Source organism: Larus michahellis, chromosome 14, assembly GCF_964199755.1.
Source record: "Larus michahellis chromosome 14, bLarMic1.1, whole genome shotgun sequence".
In the NCBI taxonomy this organism is placed as follows: Eukaryota; Metazoa; Chordata; class Aves; order Charadriiformes; family Laridae; genus Larus; species Larus michahellis.
Window position 1 is genome coordinate 9,387,901 of NC_133909.1, and position 10,204 is coordinate 9,398,104.

Sequence of the window (10,204 nt, forward strand, 5' to 3'; positions counted from 1 at the left end):
AATGCATCCCCCCCCCACACGCCTTCCTCCCCACTCCCTGTGTGTCTGCACCCCCGGGGCGCGCTCTCACGCTCCCTCCGTACACGTCTGTATAGCTATACGTTTAATAACGCTATTTCACATAGCGTATTTGTCAGGATTTACTGCTTAATATAGCTTTTTAACACACGTAAAAATAGATTTTATTGTTATAAAGGTCTTTTACAATAAATGCTGTGTGTATTAAGCACAAGATTTGTCCTGACACCCATCATACGCCCCCCGCTGTGCGCACAGGTGTGTTCACACGGCCTGAGCTCTGGGCCTGTATATACAGACGGAAAGTCAACCCTATTGCCATACAGCATATCTAGCAGCATTTAATAATTTAGTTTTATATTTATGTGCCTGTAATTGTATGTTTTATTGCTATAAAGGTCTGTTTTTAATACACAGTTTACATTGTGCTCGAAGTACAGCAGTTAGCACACACACGCGCCCCCACACGCCCGCAGTATCTCACCATCCCGACAGCAATTTATTAATGATATTTTCATCTAGCATAAGTAATAGCATTTACAGAAGATTTTTTTTTATTTTATTTTTCTAGAAAGATGCATACATAAAAGTTAGTGATTGATATATAAAATCTGGATTTAAATATATAGAATGGTTTGGGGTAAGAAGGGACCCTTAAGATCATCCAGCTCCAGCCCCCCCGCCATGGGCAGGGACACCTCCACGAGACCAGGTTGCTCACAAAATATATGTTTTAATAACACAGAAACACTTTCTATCAGTCGCTCTAACCCCCCCCCAGCCTCTGTGTCTCTGTGTGTGTGTGTGTGTCTGTGTCTCTGTGTGTGTGTGTGTCTGTGTGTCTGTGTCATGAGAAATATATTTTAAAAATTTATATATTTTTATGTTCTTACCTACACATACATAAAAAAGTTTTAAAAGTGTATTTCATATAGCGTATTTAGCAGATTATTTTTTTTTAAAAAAGTTAGTTTTATACTTTTCTATTTACTTAAAAATATGTAAATATTTTATTAATAGAAAGGTCAGGGGTTTAATGTATGTTATACAAGACACAAAGTATATTCATTCTAACACACACTCGCTCTCCCCCACCCCTGCCTCTGGGTGCGTCCACGTGTGGTACCTCGGTACCCACGCAGCTAGATATAAATTTAATAATTATACTTTCACATAGCATATTTAACAGCATTTACTTAATTCATATGGCTTTATACATTTTTATAAACACATTTTATTGATAAAAAGGTCTGGGTTCATGAGAGATAAAAATATATTACATAGGATGCACAAAATGGATTTGCTGGAATACACACACGCGCGCTTGTTCGCCTGCCCCGGCACTGTGTGTGTGTGTGTGTGTGTGTGTGTGTGTGTGCGCGCACACGTGCCTATTTACTCACTACTTATAGCTTTGTAATACCTAAAAATAGAGTCTATTACTATAAAGGTGTGGTTTTTACCACATGCTCTATATTATGCACAAAATAGATTTGTCATGGTACACACAGGCGTGCGCGCGCTCGCTTTCACGTGTGTGTGCACGTGTGCGTCTGCGCTTGGGTGTCTGTGGCGCATTAGCGCTGTGTACTGACGTATCTATGTACAGGCATACGCACAGGCATAAATGCCATTATATTTTCATACAGCAAATTTAATATAAAATTATAGTATATAAACATATAAATATATATTTATTTAATTATATAATTAAATAATTTTATAACAGAATACATATTATATAAACTATATACTATAAATTTAATAATTTAATAAAACAAATTTAATAAAACCGGTATAATTTAATAATCTGGGTTTATATTTATATGTCTTTAATTACATATTTTATTGCTATAAGGTCGTGCTTAATATACATTATGCACAAAGTGTATTTGTTACAATACACGCGCACAGGGCCTGTGTGTGCGTGCACGTGCAGCTCCAGCAATAAATAGCTATGAACGTTATAATTACGTTTTCAGAAAGCATATTTAGCAGTATATGTTTAATAAATTGACTTTACATTTCTATTTATAAAATAGATTTTAGTGGAATATAGAGGCGTGCTTAGAGGAAAATAATTTTACAGCTTTCCCTGGGCCGTGCACCTTCCTCTGCACCACCTGCCCCCGCCCCGGGGACCAAACGCCGGTGGGTTCCAGGTGCCGCGGCAGAACCCGCTTGCGGTGACGCCCCACACACGCGTGTTGTGGCTGTGGCCCTCGCTGAAGGGTAGATTGAGCAGCTTTTTGTTATCATACTTTACATCATGTATATAACAGATAACACACGCCTTTGGAGATGGTTGTGTTTTTTCTATACAGTAGTAGATATGACAGAAGATTTTCACATACGATTAGATAGTCATTAGCATACAGATGCAAAATATAAATTTTAAGAATTATCATTAATATAGCATATTTAGCAGCATTTTAATGTAATACATAAGTCTATAAAATGATCCATTTTAGTTATACAATGTTGATTATGGTGATAGACAAAACTTTTCAATATATGTGTATATAGACATATGTAAAACTATGCATATAGATATACATTTAGAGCTATATATGTGTACCTATAAGCATAGTTTTATGTATATACACACCCCCTATATATACGAGAGAGAGAGAGAGAGAGAGAGAGAGTGTGTGTGTGTGTGTGTGTGTGTGTGTGTGTATACACAGAGGACGGGTAAAGCAAACTTGATGCAGGACATGGGGGGGATGGAATAGGTGTGTGTGTCCCAGATGGCACCTCCGCTGGCTGTGGTGGCCTCCAAGGCGCGTGTGGGGTCACATCCAGGTGCTAGAGGCCGACGGGTAGTTTTTGCTTTTCCATGGCAGCTGCCCGGCTGTCGTTGGTTCCTGTCCCCCCCTCAGAGGACTTTAGCCCCCGTGTGCGACCTCCCGCCAGCCCAGGGCCCCCGGCCGCTCTGGCCACCCCAGGGTGCGCGCTTGGGCTGGCGCCATCCCACAGCCCCGTCCCGCGTCCCCATCGCAGGGACGACTCGGGGCAGGTCGGGTCACCTCCCGGCAAACGTTAAATAAAGGCCATTAAACAGGCAGAACCCTCTCCCCCAGCCATTAGCACACACGGACAGCAGCTCCCACCAGTGACAGACGCCGACGGCCCGTGGGGCCACCACGGCCCCTCTGCTCAGCAGCCCCCACCCCAGGGCCACAAGCCCCAACCCCTGCGGAGCCGCGTTGCCCAAACACCCCGGGTTCCAGCCCAAACTGGGCCCGAGCCGGGGGACGCCTGCGCCCACCACGGCCCAGAACCAGCTCAATCAAAGCAGCTTTTAATTGAGTTTTTAATCTGCCGGTGCCTGGTGCCCTCTGGAGGCCTGTGGGGCCCAGCCGCCCTGAGGAGGCACTGATGGAACCCCCCGGACTCTGCTCCCACCCTCCGTCCCACACCCCAGGCACTGAGATTCCCCATCCCACCCACGCCAGGCAGGATAAAGACATAAAATACGGCATCACATTTATAAAATTGCCTCCAGAAACAGCCCACATGACATCACTCAGGCAAGGCACAGCAGGGCTGCAAGTCTCGGCACGGGGTAACGAGTCCTGCTCTGCCTAACGAGCAGCAGAGCGGGGAGATGCATTTTATCCCAAGTTCCAGACGGAGCTGGGGCCGGACGCCTGCTTTGGGACGCTGAATTTAAGCTCAGTTTGCTGGAGCTCCTCTTCCAGCACGGAGCCGCTCAGGCGCTGCCCCACAACAGCCACAGGGGCCCGGGCACAATGCCCACGGCCAGCTCCTCCTGCTCGTCCTCCTCCCCAAACCCAGGAGGTATGAACCAAACACATCCTTACAAGGGGCAAAGAACATGTTCTGGATTAGTGGCATCAACAACGGGATGTCATTTATGATGTTGCTGTCCCTGCACGATGGCAGGGACACGATGTCAGCCTTGGAGACCCGGGCTCCGACACAGCCAAGGCTCTGGATCACTTCTGGTACCTCCAGGAGAAGTCCTGAAGGCAGGGACCGGCGCACAGGGGCGGTGACCGCCCAGCTCTGCCCACCATAAGCCTGTCCCTGAGGTGTCCCCGTGGCTGGGCACAGCCCTGGCTGGTGGGGGCCGGGTCTGCCGACGGGGGCACCCTGCAGCTCATCCCACACTGGAGCATCCACAGTGCCCAGTTCTCTTTCTCTTATTTTTTACTCAAGCGCCAGTTTTCATGAAACCTGTCAACATTTAAGAAGCTTCGAAGCCCTTTAGACCCTCTATTACGTTTACCTGCTGCTTAAAAAAAAATTATTCAGGAGCTAAATAAACAGGCAGTCTTGCTGTCCCCAGCAAGTCAGGCCAGTAACAAAAAAAAAAAAAGAAAGAAAAAAAAGCCTTAAAGTGATACCTGAAAGTAATAGACAGGACTTGCCGTCATGCTTGAGTGTCACCGGTGTTTCTGCTGCACGATTGCACTGCATTTTTACACGTAATCGTCCCCTAATTGTTACTGCACACCACCACAGTGGGAGCTGCCCGTGGGTGCGCAGAGCTGGGCGTCCGCACGGGCACGGAGCACCCCATGGTACCATCATCACCCCGCGGTCCCGGCGTGTCCCACACTGTGTCCAGCTCCCCCAGCCAGTGCCGACACAAGGGGTCACGCAAGAGCCGTGCGTGGCTCCGAGCGCCGGGCTCGGCTCAAAACCACCATCATTTTTTATTCCTTCGTATCCAGCATCTCCTCCCTTGCGCGTTTCTCCCTCTGTGAGGCTGCAGCAGGGTAAGGGACCCCCCCCAGGCTCTCGGCTGGGGACTCGCCGGGCCCCACAGCGAGCAGCTGTAGGGTCAGAGACCAAAATGACACCAGGGGTCAGGGGACAAACACAGCATCACCCCATCAGCGCCACGGCTTCACCGCACACTCTCCCTGAGGGCAGCAGGGCTCCCCCGGAGCACCCCAGTGCGGGACATGGCGGGGCTGTAACCCCCCCGCCATGCTGACAGTGCCCGGCAGCAGGGGCAGCATCTGTCTGAGATGCTTCAGCTGCCATCTGGGAGTGTAAAACATGACTGGCCTTAAAAGGATGGTGCTCAATCAGTTTGCGTACTAGTAGACCCAACTTTAATTGAAAACATGAGAATTAGCCACACTTTTAGACAGCAACCAATAGCCGGGTTTCACCTGGGACTGATGAAACGAGGTAATTTCTTCTAACAAAGACTTTGGCCCAGTGACCTCGTTGCTCTCACCTGTATTTCAGTCGCTGTTTTACCTCTCCACCTTTGCAGCCTTCAGCCAGAAACGTCACCTCCGGGAAACGACACATTCACCTGCTCAGCGCGACGCTGTGTCCCTGGACCTGCACCGCGTGGCAGGTGAGCTGGTCGCCCAGTACCGGGGCTGTGAGGTCCCGGTGGCCCTGGAGGAAGCGAGATGGATGTCTCACGGTGGCGTCGGCAGGAGAGGCGACCATGCCCACGCAGGGAAGGGGCCTGTTGCCCTGCCCCCATTTCGCAGCCCCTCAGGCCCTCCCCTGGCCCTTGCCCTGCCCAGGGGACGGGGCTGGAAGCATCAGCATCCGGCGTTGCAAAATGGGATTGCGAAGGCAAATGTCCCCCGAGGCAGCGCCGCCGCAATGGCCCAGAGGCTGCAGCCACCCCAGCTGCAAATGACCGGCTTTGCCAGGCACGGAGCGGAGGACGCTGCTGGGTTTAGCTAGGAAAAGTTGGACCCAGCACCCCGCGGGTCAGCCCGGGCTCCCCGCCAGGGCCCTGCTCGTTTCCTGCACCCCACCACGTGTGTCTGTGGCGAAGGGTCAGATCCGCTCCCCCCAGCACAGTAGTGATGGACAAAGCCCTCCCTGTCCCCCCAGGCTCACCTCTGTGCTGGCCCGTGTCCCCCTGTGCCCACCACGGTCACACACCCCACCCTGGCACCAGGGCAAGGGGCTCAGCCCCGCTCGTGCCAACCGGGGACCCACCGTGGTTCCAGCGGGAAGTTATTTGCTGCCTGGCAACCAACTTCTGGCTGGACAGAAGTGTGTGTCTGGTGGGACCCCCAGCACCACCCCCCACGGGGATGCCGGGCATTGGCCTGGAGTCGCTGCTGGGAGCTTCGCTGGAGGCTGCCGGTGTTCGGTCCCAGCTGGTGTCCCCCCCGACGGTCACCACGGCCAGAAGCCATGTTGCATCTCTGCCGTGCCCGACGCTTTCACACTCCCCTGGTTGCACAAAAGCCAAATCAGTGACATTTGCAGCCCCCTCCCCAGGCAGTGTCGCTCCTTTTCCCATTCCTGCCCAGTCCCTCAGGGACTTTCCTCCTTCCAAGTTGATGCCGTGCCCCAGGAGCAGATGATTTTTCCCCTCTTGGGTCTCCACCGGTTTCGGGTGGTTTCCTGCCCCAGGCTTGCTGTCCCTCTCTCCTCAAACACAGAATTACAGCTCCTGCTGCTCCCTCTCCCTCCTTTTGCACTGTCACTAATTTCTCATGTCCCTGTGTCACATTATCAGCCAGGAAAATTGTGTCTGAAGTTGTTCTGGAGCGCCCCGCTGGCTCTGTGAAACGAGGTGGCCTTGAAGAAAGATTGAAGGGCTTGAGCTTGTTTAAACCTAGGGGAGAGCAAAGCAAGGCAAGTGACAGCCTCCAGCTACAGAAAAGCTGCCTGTAGGGGCTCTGCTCCGAGCCCACCGCAGACAGGACCAGGAGTAACGGGCTGAAATGACAGCAAAGGAAATACTGCTTGGACAGCAGAACGACTCTGAGAGGGCAGAGGGTGAAATACTGAAATAAACTGCCTGGGAGGATTGTGAAATCCCCTTTGTTAGAGGCTTTTTAGAACAGGTTGGACGAGCACGTCAGGAATGACAGGCAGAGTTGTCCTGCCTGCAGGCAGAGGATGGGCTAAAAATATCGCAGAGTCCCTTCAAGCTTTATTTTCAGTGATTTAGCAGAAGGCTGATCAAGCTGCTCAGCACCACCGTCAGCTTCAAGACAAACGCCAGTTTCATTCAGTCAAAGATGTCAATATATGAAGACACGTATTTAAAAAAATAAATAAAAATCCATATTCCCTTCCTAAACTAATCCTTAAATTCCCAAGTGCATGGCTTTTAATCTGAGAAGGTGGTTGAGTTCCCACAGCAATGATGGTCAAGCCTTTAGCATTTACGATGCCACGAAACCATTGCTGTGTGAAGCCGAACCGTTTGTACTGCGGGTTCCTGACGTTCAGTAGGTGTTGTGGGCTGGCTTTTGGTGTTTCAACATCCTGAATAACTACAGCTCTCCATCCAAACATCCTGTGGTCTGGTCTCAATGTCCTGTCGGAGGCAAGGCTCGGTCACTGGCTGACCGTGTCACGGAAGCCACACACTGTGGCTGGTCACTGCCTGCACACCAAACCCCTGCGTCACTCCTGGAAGCAAACGCGACACTCCAGAAAGCAAGGCAACGTCTGCTGGAGCTAAAACCACGAATTCAGAAGGTCCCTACTAACAGCTTTTCACCTGTGTGCCGATCTATGGGAGACTTTCACAGGCACCTAAAGGATTTGGGCGTCAAATCCATGGCCAGCAGGGCTCATGCTGCTAAGCAACAGAGACATGTGAATATATCCTTGGGAGAGCACGCTCGCCTCATTAGAGTCCGTGATGTAACTTCTGTTATAAAACTGGTGCCGGCTTCACTGCTGGCCTTTTGCAAGAGGATTTTGGTTCCCAGGCTTATCCTCGTAACAAGTGCCCTGGTTCTGCAACACGAAGAGCCGTTGCCGCCCTTCCCGCTCGCAGCCAGGCTCACCACCGCCGGGAGGAGGATGCCTGGTGCAGAGACAAGCAAGCAGACACCCAGTTCAGTAACAAAGCGTCAGCCTGCTACAAAATACTACCCAAACTGGAATTTGAGAAGTCATTTTTAAAGCAAGCACTGCTCTCCCTGGGGGCTGGACCTGTAAGAATGAGCTACGACCTTAGTTCAGCCTGTAGAATGCACAGATACTCGGAGGGTGCTTCACCTCAAACCTCTTTGTGCCGAATCTTCAAGACTGGCTGCAAAACACCTCCAAACCCCAACACCAAGCGGCCTGGGGGGGGTTTAGCCCCTGGCACAGTCCTACGGCTACACTGCTGCCTGTACCACAGCTGGGCAGCACCAGTCCTCCCAGCACTGCTCCAACACATATTAAAAGCACCTGAACACTTCCAAAGAGCCACCAGCCACATTTCAGGTGTCTTACGAACGCTCCCTTCCCAGCCTATGACAGTGCTTACTGAATTCATTCCGACAAACGATGAACAAAACACTTTCAAACAGCAGGACGACAGCGAGCAGCCTCAAGCCGTTGAGGAACGCCGGGGCCATGCCACAAGCCAAGGACTCTGCTCAGTGTCACGGGGAGGGCACAAGGGCTGATGGTGCCCACACCGCCTTGCTATCCTGGTCGCTCTTTTGTTAACTATTTTTAGCTTTAATCTTATGATACCTATTGATGGCGAATGCAATTAGCGAGCAGAGACTAACATCCTGCATTCTTTTAAAAATAGTAAAGCACAGAGGAAAGATTTAGTCAAGCACGATGTGAACATGACAGCCTTAGCCTCCCGAGAAATCACATGGCTACATGCACCAGGCCTAAATAAAGAAGCATTTAGGTGACTCAAAGAGGTTTCCAAACAAGCGTCAGGGTCCTCGGAGTGAGGGACATTTAAGCAAAAGCTTTAGCAGAAAAACCTCTATGAAAAACTTTAGAATCTTCTCCTCACTTGCTCATTCCAGCCCCCGACACACACACGTTTCACCAAGCAGCAGCACTAGAAGTGCTGTGACACCCGTGCGATTGACACAGCTCGGGTACCAGCATGTACGAGCTCAGTCACCAGCTGGGCCATCACGTTAGAAACCACAGGACAAATCCCGTCCTCCGGCAGCGCTGACCCCGAGCCTCGCAGCTCCGTGCTGCCAGCACGGAACAACCGCAACGCTCCGGCCCCACGCGGGCTTGGCCCTTCAAACCAGGCAAAAACCAATTAATTAGAACAAAATGGTGTAAAAACACATTAAATGGAATCATCCTGTCTGTCTGCTAACACTGATCTGGAGTTCAGGTAACTTTTTAAAATTTTGGAAAACTGTGATAACCAACTGTTCCGAAGAGTCTTTGACACATCCCACTTTTACACCATAATTCAACAGATACAGCCAAGGTTACAAAAACCTTGTTCAGACACTCAAGCCCCCTTTGAAAGGACTTCATCACTTACCTAGAACTGGAAGGCAGTAATGCAATTTCTAACGATAATCACAAGTAATTAAGAGGGATGTTGGGAAGACAGAATTGGAAAAGCCGCCTGCTTTTGTGACTGCTTTTGTTAACAGAAAGCAAGCTGAATGCTTTCTTTGTGCATTTCTTCCTGCTGTTGAATGAAAAAACAATACCATACAAAGAAGTGCACTCTAGAATAAATCCTTAAATGAATCCCTTCAGATAACTGAAAAATATGACCCAAAGTGATGAGTAGCCAGTATCCAAACCTCCTGTTGCACCCTAGACATCCTCGGGAAAGGCCCCTCTGCAAAACTAAACGCATGTTATCGCTGCTTCGTTTAGACCCGGTGCGCTTGTTGTACTTCTAAAACCTCGAGGCATAGAAAATACAGAAGTGCTTTTAAAACCCATTTGCTTCAGGAAGACAAAGAAATCCCATCTCTGCTACCGCGGCAACCGTTACTGGAAAAAGCACTATTGTTACTGCCGGGAGGAATCAGCCCGGAGAGCTGCAATTAGGCAGAAGGATAAAAAAAAAAAGGCTAATTGAAATATTTGTCTTCTAGACAGAAATGCATTTTTAGTTCAGCTTGTCTATATGTAATGCAATGATACTCCTATAAGGATGGGAGCAAAATTATGTATTTTAGTGTTATATAATTGAAGACAAAACCCCGACACAGTACATAATGGTATAAGAAAACTGATCCAAAACAGCAAAGGGGAAAGTAGCAAGTTCCCAATATGGACCAAAATTTACACATAAACATACCAAAAACTGAATAATTTGGATTGCAATCCTTCCTATTTTCCCTTAAAGACTTGACAGCGCAAGCGCGAGAGTCATTCGGTTCAAGTCTGGATCTCTCGAGTCAAGGGTGGCAACAGCGTCAGTGCCTCACTTCCCTGCATAAGTGCTGGAGGGAGAAAAACCCAACCACCAAGAATACGACAG